Here is an 11,944-nt window from a genome sequence, read left to right as displayed (position 1 = left end):
ACACTGATCTGCAACCAGTTTTCACACACCAGCCATTAACCTGACCTATTGTAATCAAAATGAGGAAGCAGCCCAAACACGAATATGATGAGAACATATTTTTGGTGCAGCCCATTGAGCCTAATGCACTTTTACCTCACTGCTCTACTATTGTGGTGAGATGAGATGAGGTTATGGCTTGTATGAGTGTCTGTGTGTGTGTGTGTTTGTGTGGACAGGTCAACAGGTGGTGGTGGGAAAGATAAGTGTGTGTGTGTGTGTGTGGACAGGTGGTAGTGGGAAAAATAAGTGTTTGTATGAGTGTGTGCACGGGTCAACAGGTGGTGATGGGAAAGATAAGTGTGTGTGTGTGTACGGGTCCCAATCCGTGAATTAGTGAAACACACTCAGGACACAGTGAGGTGAAGCACACACTAATCCCAGCACAGTGAGCTGCCTGCAACAACAGCGGCGCTCGGGGAGCAGTGAGGTTAGGTGCCTTGCTCAAAGGCACTTTAGCCGCTTTCTACTGGTCGGGGTTCGAACCGGCAACCCTCCGGTCACAAGTCCAAAGCGCTAACCAGTAGGCCACGGCTGCCCCCTAGTGTGGACAGGGGGTAGTGGAGTATAGTGGGAAAGATAGGTGTGTGTGTGTGTGTGTGTGTGTGTGTGTGTGTGTGTGTGTGTGTGTGTGTGTGTGTGTGTGTGTGTGTGTGTGTGTGTGTGTGTGTGTGTGTGTGTGTGTGTGTGTGTGTGTGCGTGCTAGTGTGGACAGGTGGTAGTGGGAAAGATAAGTGTTTAAAGATGGACATAACCATCCACCATTCTCATTTCAGGGGAAATAGTCTACTTTTCAAGCTTTAACAAGGACAAACGTAAGTTCTGAGAAGAACATTTCAATCTTCATATTGTTCAATTTGGAATGCTTAAAAAAGCACCCTAGGCTGTAAAATGTCCCTTAATCACACCGGAAAATGGATCTCATCCAGCAACAATGGCAAGAGCAAAGCAGTTAATCATGCTATTTGAGATTTCCCACCAACTGAAAGTGAGAGATAAGATTTCCATTAGATATACAACCAAGGAGGTGACAGATTGTCTTAAGTTTAATTCATTCAGTAAATCATGTCATTAAAGATATCTCTGCATGTACAACTATCTAAAACTGTTCTGTTGTCTTAACTCTGAGGCTATAGAGAATGCTGTAAAGTCTACACGTAGAGACAGCTGGGTAACAACATCATGTCAAGGGAACAAAGTGAGTTGATCCTGAAGTTGACAGAAATGTTTTGACAGCTAATGCAAATGGCACGGTCACGCAGGGGGTGACAGACAGGAGGGGATCTGTGATTTACACTGACAGCTGGCCTGGGCCAGGTGGAGACACACAGACATGCACGTACGCATGCACGCACACAACCACAGATGCTTGAATCTCGATACCTGCTTACACCATGCACACAAACAGATGTTTTAACTACAGTGTAAGACACCTGGGGTGCTTGAAACACTCACAACAACCCCCCCCCCCCCACCCCCTTACCAAACAGACACACCCACACGCCCCTCATGCAGGTGCAGCAAGCCCACACACTATAAGCTGGGTTTTCTGTGGATATTCGACAAATTTCATACCAACTATAAACTACCTTAAACCTCAGCTGGTCGTCGCGATCACAATATAAATGTGTTTTTGTGAATTTACACATTACCCCTGGGCTTACGTTTTATTTTTACTCTACTGCAATGGATAGGATGCTTTATTGCAAACCTGATAGGATACTTTATTAAAAGATCGCTCTAAGCAACAGCACACAACAAACTCCAAATCTCTTGAGAGATCCAGGACTCTGTATTAACATGAAAAGAGTTGTTTTAGCACACACACTGAGTGGCCAGGGAGGACCATGAGGGCTAATCAGCTGAATTTCATAAAGAAATTCTTTAAACAGACAATGAGTTTGAGATGGCTCCCAACAGTCATTAACTCAGAGGATTAAAAGCAAACACGCCAAACAGCAGTGGTAATATACTAGGAGTAGTATAATATAGGATGGAACATCCTATGTTCAATTATAGGAAGAGGAGGAGGAGGATGGTGGTGGTCGTGGTGATGATACCAATGCGTGCTTTATTGTAGGCATAGGTCAGATGAATTTGTCAGTCTCTTTGAGACAGTGTTTTTAATTACCCAAAGTAAACAAAGCCACGAATCTTAAGCATACTAGCCTCGTTGACACCAGACCCTTCTCAATTGACAGTGGGTCTGGAAAAGTTTCATTGACCAACGACTTCCAGCGGGGACGTAACTAGCAGTGAAATTAAACTTATACTCTTACCAAATCGTTTCAGAAGTGTACCAATCCCCCTTCACCCACTGTCATTGTTATCTTAATTTAAACAGAAATAATATATTACTGTAAGTTAACGCAACAGTGTCTTTCATTATAGACCACTTGCGCCCCCTGCCGAGAAATCTTTAAAAAAAAAAAACACACACTCACAACTATTCTCGAGGCACTTCGCTATACCACAGAAATGTTCTGTGCGCAAATGGCCTTTTAATATTTCCGATGATTGTGTCCTACATTTACAGGACAGGACTATATCACGCACGTCGCCTGCAGTTGTTCAAACACAGGAATTAAAACTGACGTGTCCTAGTCCTATCTCGTGTGATTTAATTTAACAGTCAAGGAATTCTAACAGCGATACAAGTGTGCAGCCTACACAACATAGTCCGCCTAATCTATCATAAAATCTCCAAGTAGGCTATATTTGTACGTGAGATATGATTGCTCAGAACGTAGGCTATGCTAATATACGATCTATATAAAAATCACTGTATCCAAAAGCATAATGGACCGCTTCTGAAGAAGACCCGGAGCACAAGCATAATTATGTGAAACATTTCATGACGTAGTTAGGTTGATGGTCGTTGTTTGCACCCATTAGATACTCAAAACAGCCTACTGATAACCCTTTACAAAAATAACTGTAGCCTATTTCAAGACATATTGCATTTCCTGCATATGTAATTGCAGTTCATATATGCAGGACATTTGCTGACTTATAGGCTATCGCTGTTCTTAGGGACCGTTCGTTATTTATAAACGGGGCCACCGGAGGAAAATAGGGGAGGGTCATGTCTTTTTATTCTTTGTTGAGGGGAGGGTCACCTAACTTTTTTTTGTCTAGGAGGGGGGGTCACCCATCTGTTGTATTAATGAAAACAGCAAAAAACCAAAGTGGCTTGTTTGATTGTTGATTTCTGTCGCCATATAACGTTCTCTTTCGTCCCATAGCTCTGTCAACATTGAACAATGAAAATAAGGGAGATTTCCCGGGTTTCTCACGCAAAATACGGAAAATGTCAACATCCGTCCCCACGTTGGAAGGGTTTGAGCAACAAAGTAGCCTACTCTATTCACGCCTATATCCATTTGGTCAACTTTATCCAGCCCTAAAAAAGCTAAATTTAACTTTGGTTTACTTAGTTTACCGTGTAGCCTAGCCTAACTTTAAACAGTGTGCATGTTTATAAAGCATGCTTCATTCATCCACACATCCAGCTCCTAACGTTTTGACAAGCATTTCTACCAATTGACCTTGTTCCTGCCCATCTCTAGCTTTGCTGTCTCCATCCTTTCTGTTTTTGTTGTTTGCAAAAAAATATATAGTAGGCCCTATTTATTGGTAACCAGCAACAAGTGCAATTTGTTAATCGCTGTCATTCTCTCTCCTGCCAACAAAAATGTGTTACGTTCCAAGTAGTGCGTAATTCTGCTTCATACAGTTGAACACATACATTGGTCATATAAATAGCCAGTTTATGGTCTACAGTGTAGAGTTGGTAAGTTATGGTAGGCCAACTTGGAGTGAATATACAGGGGGATTTCTTTGGCTCTTAGCCTGGCAGGTGCGCACATAGACATAGCCTACGGCCGAACACTGCAAGCGCCAATGAATCGTGCTCTCACGACAACCACGTCGTTAACTTAAATAGGCCTACTGTAGGTTAACATCACTCTTGAGTTCGCATTTAAGCAAGCAAAACGATTATTTGAATACATCTGTTTCTCTGGAAGGGCAAGGGGTAACAACAGGACAACACACAGGCCAGAATGCAGGACTAATGTTAGGAGAGTATTACAGTAATATGGGATATTCTACGGGAAAATATTAAAACGGCAAGACAGCGGGGAAAAGTTAAAATGATAGGCCTAAACCCGGAAAAATTTGGCATGTTAGGTATTCTTCGGTCCCTGTGATTATTTGTGAAATTGTGCAAACGGCATTTTCAAGTCATTTGAGAAAGAAGGAGTGTAGTCAAGCTCCCAAATTGACGTTCGTCTGAGAAATTGAGTTTTGGACAATGTTCAGCTTCGGCAGCTTTACAATGACTGAGGAAGCCTAGAGACGAGTCCATAGCAACAAGTTCATGTGTTGAATTTGTTATTACCCAGTGTGCTTTGTTGAATGGTCTCAGTGTTTTATTGTTTTATTTCATGTGAATACTTACTAGAGGAGTAACCTATTTCAAGTAGGTATGCAGTTGCAGGAAGTGTGCATTTAGTTACCATGCTTATTGTGTTTACACAACAATGATAGTGAGTAAATCTACTATCTTAGTGAAGTGTGATGTGTAAGATCAGAAAGCAGAGGGTGAGTTTAGAAAGATTGCTTAAGTCGATGTCTTTTCATAGCGCTTTACAGCGTGGGCGGAAGATATCGACAATTGGCCGGGGAGGGTCATGTCTTTTTTAAAAAGACTGCTGGAGGGTCGTTGAAAATTTTCTTGCAGGCTGGGGAGGGTCATGCAACTTTTGATTGAAGCACTCAAAATCCCTCCGGTGACCCCGTTTATAAATAACGAACTGTCCCTTAGAAATAATAATAATAATAAGCTTTATTTGTATAGCACCTTTCATACACAGAATGCAGCTCAAAGTGCTTTACATTTGAAGCATGTAACACAATAATAGTCAGTCAGTCATTATCAATCACTTTTCTTCATTGCTGGGGCCGTTTATGATTCTCTCAGCAACATATCAAAAATATAGAAAATGACATGTCTTAAGACTGGCCGCCCTAACCCTCTTACCCCCCACAAGCACGCCATATGGCAACTGTGGCAAGGAAAAACTCCCATATTCCAGGAAGAAACCTTGAGCAGAACCTGACTTAATAGGGGGAGCCCATCTGCTTCTGGCTGGCTGCGCCCTCCAATAGCAGCAGATGTAGAATAATCTGAAAAAGTAGTCTACAGGATAAGATGAGTTAACTAAAAGCTTTCCTGTACAGGTATGTTTTCAGATCTTTTAAAAAAATATTTACTGAACTCGCCTGCTTGATGTACAGAGGCAGGGTGTTCCATAGTTTGGGGGCATAATGGATAAAAGCAGCTTCTCCACTTTGTTTGTGGAGCACTTTGGGTACGATTAAAAGATTAGAATTGGATGATCTAAGTTTCCTTTGTGGTTGATAAGATATTAAAAGCTCAGAGATATATGAAGGTGCTATGCCATTCAGAGCTTTGTAAGTAATTAACATAACCTTAAAATCAATTCTATCGGAACTAAGGAGCCAGTGCAGTTCAGCCAACACAGGGGTGATGTGTTCTCTCTTCTTAGTCTTAGTTAAAAGTCTAGCCGCAGAGTTCTGTATGAGTGGCAATTTCTTTAGATGTTTTTTGGGAAGACCAGTGAAAAGTGCATTGCAGTAGTCTAACCTGCTAGTGATAAAGGCGTGAATTAGTTTTTCTGCATCTTGTTGAGTTAGAAAGGGCCGCACTTTGGCAATGTTTCTCAAGTGGAAATAGGCTGTCTGAGTAACTTTACTGATATGGGGCTTAAAACTTAACTCTGCATCTAAGAAGACACCGAGGCTTGTTACTTTTGGTTTGACCTGGTGAGCCAAGTTCCCCAGATTACTAAGAACAATATCTCGCTTTAGTTTTGGTCCAACCAAAAGTACCTCTGTTTTGTCATCATTTAGTTTCAAATTTTTTTTGCTCATCCACTGATTAATGGAGGTTAGGCATGCAGTGAGGGAGCAAAGGCCATCTGGGTTAGTTGGCTCCACAGAAATATACAATTGGGTATCATCTGCGTAGCTGTGGAAGTTTACATTATGCTGACTTATGACGTTTCCCAATGGAAGCATATATAGGGAAAATAGCAGGGGACCAAGGCAGCTCCCCTGGGCCACACCAAAAGGCAAGTCATGTTTTTCAGATACATGATCTCCTAGACTGCTATAAAAATCTCTGCCAGTAATGTAGGTTTGAAACCAGTTTAGAGCATTATCAGAGAGACCCACCCACTTCACAAGGCTTTTGACTTTTTAAGTAAAGGTTTCACAACAGCGGTTTTAAAAGCAGTTGGAAATATACCTGTTCCTAATGAGGTATTTATTACCTTGAGAATAAAGGGAGCTAAGCTATCATATACTTTTTTGAGGAATCTAGTAGGGATTGGATCTAAAACACATGTTGAGGAGCCGGTTTGAGTTATAATTTTACCAAGCTCAGATTGAGTAATAGTGCTAAAGGACCTTAATTTTGGGGGGCTGTTTTTGGGTGTATCAAACATATTACCTGTGTTACCAATAGCCTCCCTTATAGAAATGACTGTTTTTGAAGAAGTCTGCAAATTCTTCGCATCTTAGAGAGGATGCCTGACTGAGTGTATCAAAAGGTGTTTGATGCAATAGCCTATCAATGGTAGAGAACAACACCCTAGAGTTTCCACTGTTTTCAGCAATTACCTTAGAGAAGTGGTTCCTTCTCTCATTCCGAATAGCTCTATTATAATTTGCTATTTTTTCTTTTAGAATGGCACGGTGAACCTGTAACTTAGTTTTTCTCCATGTTCTCTCAGCTTTTCTACATGATCTTTTTAGATCATGGATATTTTCGTTCATCCAAGGTGTCAGTTTGCTACAGGGCCTTTTTTTAGTCTTTAAGGGTGCCACTCTGTCAAGCAGAGCGCCTAATTCACAATTGAGAGCCTCTACCATTTGATCAATGGGATGATGTAAAATGGAGTCTATAAGAGCTATGAACTGCTGTTCTGCTCTAATGTCCAAGAGTCGCGATTTGATTGCAATTTCGGGATGAATTTTTGGAGTATGTAGTACTACATTAAAAGATACACAATAATGATCAGACATATTTATATCATTTACATCCCCTGCCATGCCCTTACATGCACCCATCCCAGTGAAGATGTCCTCAACGACCCCAACAAAGTCCCCCCAGAATCCTAAGGGGATGCCCTGGCCTCTGGAGAGGTCAGTGGGATGTGTGTTGCCATCGTGATGGACATTCCCTTCCCTCCCAGTAAATGTCCAAAGTCCATGCTGATCTGGGAGATCCCCTGGGTGTCCATGGGTGATTTCCACCCATGGATGGGTTGGCTGTGGATATCATCCATGTCAATGCCCATTCCATGGCTTGGACGTTTAGGGGCCATCTCTTGAGTGGTGAGCCATGGAGGGTTGTCTCTCTGGGAAGGAAGAGTTCCCTGGGAGTCAACCCCCCAGCTCTGGATCCAGGGTCCATTCCAGAGGCCCCTCCTTATTCTCCTGGTTTATGGTGGGGCCACAGGAAGGCCTTTCCCGCTCCCTCTTGCCCCCCTCCGCACAGGCATGGGCTGGGTGACTGTTCCATCTAGGGCATTAAATATTCTATCATCTGTATTGTGATTCAGCCATGAAGTGTGTCCTCATCTGTCCAGTTGGAAAAAGAAGTGGTAAAATGTTGTCCAGCAGTTGTATATATAGTCTGCCATCTCTATGACGTAGGACTATGTCCGTGACGTCACGGTATGCTCATGATGCCACTGTGCTACTTGACAATACAATGAATAACTGCCCAGACTATAACATGTAAAGGAAATACTTTCTCATATAATTGTTTCCAACTTTAGGCTCCTTAGCATAAAAGTCGACCCATTATCATTGAATCTAAATAGATTCTGTAAATCATAGACCACCAGACAATAATCCAAATAAAAAATGTCATCAATAATGAGTTTTTAATAAAATAATCCTCACTCAAGGAGTTCAGCCTAATTACACAGCAGTCAAAAGCTTCCATGACTAAGTCAAATATAACGATAGCAGGATTTTGGACGGAGATGGAGAAGAACATACTGTAGCCTATCAAAACATGTAAAGTGCGTCGAACATCCTTTAATTTCGCCGTTATGTCGGGGAGACTGGTCAACAAGTAATATGGATCGTGTTTTTAAACGAAGTGCTTTGCAAGGTTAGGAATGGTTGGAATTTTTTGATATGCCTACAACTGGAGAGGACAGTGCACGGAAAATAGAGAAACACGCTTCGGATTTCTATGATGCGACAATCGTCTCCCCAATGGAACTGGGCTGACAAGACAACGATCAATCTTCAAATACTTTAACAGAACATTTTATTTTTTACTTGTAGAAACACAAAAAATAGTTTTGAGCACTTAGGGGAGAGCCCGGTAAAGAAACATCCTTGTGAAGTAGGCCTAATGCCACTTTGTACAACACTGCCACCATGAGGCAGCCTGCCATTATTACTGTAACACACTTTGTGATAGAATAATTTGTAGTCTTGTATTGTGTAACTATACTAAAGCTACAGATTATCACGAGTGAGAATATCATTTAACATTTAGCTGAAAGAGACACATTGGTGTATTTGATGGAACAGGCCTTGTTACTAGACTGTGTACATTTCATGTCCACAGGCACGTTTGCAATTGTTGTTGTTCCAAATATTCCAGAGGCAAAAAACAACAGAACAAAAAACATAACAATAGTTCTGGAAATAAATAGGGATGGTAGTAAAAGGTTTTTTTTTAACCCTTGTAAGATGTTCGTATTTTTGTTACACAGCCAATGTTACCAGGTCTGGTGGACCCTCCATATTATTAGGCTTTTACTGTAAATCAATACAGTAAAAAATATGTAAACATACTTACCAAATGTTTACTTTTGCTCAATTAACCATTGAAAATAACTTCTTTTTTATGTTCTCTACTGAATATGAGACAATGCTAATGAGTTTGAGTTAGAAGAAATAATAAATAGCATAATTCTTCTTTTGGCAAACACTGAAAACAGGTCCCAGACCCGAACACCTTACAAGGGAGGCCTATGAGAGGGATGGAGATAGACATGCTACATTGTGCGACCACATGGTGGCAGTGCAGACCATTATATAACATTTTTGTGTACACTGTAGATAAACTGTTTGTTTAAACTTTTAGGATAATTTCCCTGACCATGGTCTGGAAGTGCTTTCGACACAGAAACCATGTCTGTAAAAAAATAAGTAAATCCTTTTTTCTTTCCAGTGTTACAAATATAATCAACTTTGCTGATGAATGATGCTGTTGCCAGTCTCCTCCTGAGCAGAGTGAGCACCAGCTCAGCTTTTGGTATTGAGCTCTCCTTAGGATTTGCCTGACATATCTTGAGGAACACTCTTTTACAGTAATAGTGACATGTAACATCACGTGGGAGCAGCAAAATGACAGAGATTGAGCAAGGGAGAGAGACACACAGAGAGAGAGAGAGAGAGAGAGAGAGAGAGAGAGAGAGAGGAAGAACATACTAGTCATACCAGCAGATTATATTGACGATGACTTGCTGTGACAGGCAAAAGGAGGGACAGCTCTAAATTTAGATGCCGGATGGAAGGGTCAGTGCCCACGACCATGGTGCCGCGGTGACCGCGGAAAACGAGAGATCCAACAGGTGACATTCACGCTTGTCCACAGTAACAGCCATCTAGCCGGCTCACTCAACAGTGCCGACTCAGAAAGAAGACTATCTATTCTATGCGGCCATATTATTTTATCCATTCATAGTTATATTAGCAACACAGATAAGCATGAGTCGGATGTGAGATGACCAAAGTATTTTTTTATTCATGTCATTCATAGATGCGGCAAACTTTTAGCAGGCTCCACAGAATAAGAAATGTGGTCACATTAGGTGAACAGTGAAATGCACTTGATTTGTGTGTGAGTTTATAGGGGAGAGCGAGAGAGTGAAAAAAGACAGTCAGAGAGAGAGAGAGGGAGAGAGAGAGTGTGAGTATGTGTGTGTGAGAGAGAGGGAGAGAGAGCTCGAGAGATAGATTGAGTGTGTGTGTGTGTGGGAGAGAGAAAGAAAGAGTGTGTGTGTGCGTGTGTGAGAAAGAAAAGGAGAGATAGAGATAGAGTGAGTGTGTGTGTGTATGTGTGTGTGTGGGTGAGAGAGAGAGAGAGAGAGAGATCCCATTACGTTCCCACTGAAATAGAGGTGTCTGTGTCTGCTCATCCATCTCAGGTTTTTGATGAGTGGCGTTGTCATGGTGGTGGCCAGGGTTGACTGAGCTCTATTGAGGACTCGTAGAGACAGCAATGGAGCTCTCTGACCTTCCACGACCCAGCATACTGTTCTCCGCACAGACAGGAAGCTGGCAGATTGGCACGGGCCTCACACTGTATGATGCTGCATAAAAACGATTTAGGACAAGGTCACAAAGACACGCTGCTGTGTCACTCAGACAAGAGGTAGAGGAGATGGGGTGGAAACTATGGAAAATTACAGGGAATTGCAGGAGTTAGGCCTAGGTCGACTCATACACCCATAAAGGTGTTTCTAGTTTGTTTATTTGTCAGGGAAACATTTGGAATGCCTATTGTCTATATACAATTTGTAACTGTGTATAATGATTCATGCACAGGGAAAAATACACACAAACGCATGTAATTAACCTGTAGAATGAAAGCATTTTTCTTGTGGTTCTAGAGCTTCTCGCAGCTTTTCTATTTTATGTTCCATTCTCCCTGTAGTTTTCCATATAAAATCTCACTCAGTGGTCTCAAACTCAAGGCCCGCAAGTTTTGTTTGTCCATTTGGTTGATTGAGATTTGTAATGAGCCCACAAATAAATTTTGCATTTCATTTTTACTGTTTAGCTTCTTAAGAATTCTAAACTAACGTTAGCTTTGAGTCTGCAGGGGCACAGACTAACGTTAGTTGCATCTTAAACATGTATGCACAGGTGTGACCCAAAGCAAGGATTGCTAATACTCATTCACTTGATAAAAGCATGGACATAGGCTGCAGTTGAATGTGCAACTAGCTATATTTTTCAGGGGTTTTAATTTTCATTTTGAGATAACATACAATTTCTTCTCTCATGCCCTATTGCACTGGTCTGCCACCTGTAAAGTGGCCTGCAGGTAATTTAAGTTTGGGGCCCTCTGTTCTAACGGAATAGAAACTGTGTAAGTCTACATTTTTGGAGACATTGTTAAAATAAAAAACACCTTATTATATATTCACTCTGGAGACCTTGTCAAAAAAGGCAATTTCAATTGAACTGATTACACAAAAAACTTTTTTCCCCTCCCTCCCTCTTATAAATACATATAAAAAAGGCTATCTGAGCTAGTTCCAATGCTGACATCTTGATAAGAGCCTGGCAATCCATCAGAGTTAAATAACACATTTATTGTCCACATTTGCATTCGCACAATGTCTGTAATTACAGCCGGGGAAAGCTCTAGGCAGGTCGCTCATAATTGCAGTTTCATTATAACTCATTCACTCAAAGAGACACGCAGACGACAGCTGCCATACGCAGACAGCATTTGGTGACATATTCACATATATTTGCATCGTATTTCCAGAAGTGAAAAAACAAAAAAGAGATGAATCATTCTGAGGACATGATCATCAGTGAGGACTTATTGAAACAATATTCAGCGTGCCTTAATAATGCACAGCGCTAACATTAACTGAGTCTTTGTGCTCAGAGATCTCTCTCTACATGTTGGCTATTCACTGGTCTCAGAATGCAATAGTGATTACTATACTGATCACTCCTCTTCATGTCTTTTTCAAAATGCTCACTGTCATAGTGATCGGTGTTTGCCGAAAGAGACATCTGACCATTTATCACCTGATAGCTCCCA

At 41.4% G+C, this 11,944-nt stretch overlaps 1 long non-coding RNA gene across 1 annotated transcript in view; it reads right to left on the bottom strand.

Moving 5' to 3' along the window:
• Nucleotides 1-10,254: 10,254 nt before the first annotated feature.
• The window catches only part of LOC121712096, a 2,637-nt gene continuing 947 nt past the window's right edge, over nt 10,255-11,944 (bottom strand). The window contains exon 3 of the long non-coding RNA XR_006032512.1: nt 10,255-10,472. This is a non-coding gene — a long non-coding RNA (uncharacterized LOC121712096). The remainder of the gene's footprint in view (nt 10,473-11,944) is intronic.

This window comes from Alosa sapidissima, chromosome 6 (genome assembly GCF_018492685.1).
Source record: "Alosa sapidissima isolate fAloSap1 chromosome 6, fAloSap1.pri, whole genome shotgun sequence".
Taxonomy (NCBI): domain Eukaryota; kingdom Metazoa; phylum Chordata; class Actinopteri; order Clupeiformes; family Clupeidae; genus Alosa; species Alosa sapidissima.
This window is presented reverse-complemented; position numbering and strand designations above follow the sequence as displayed.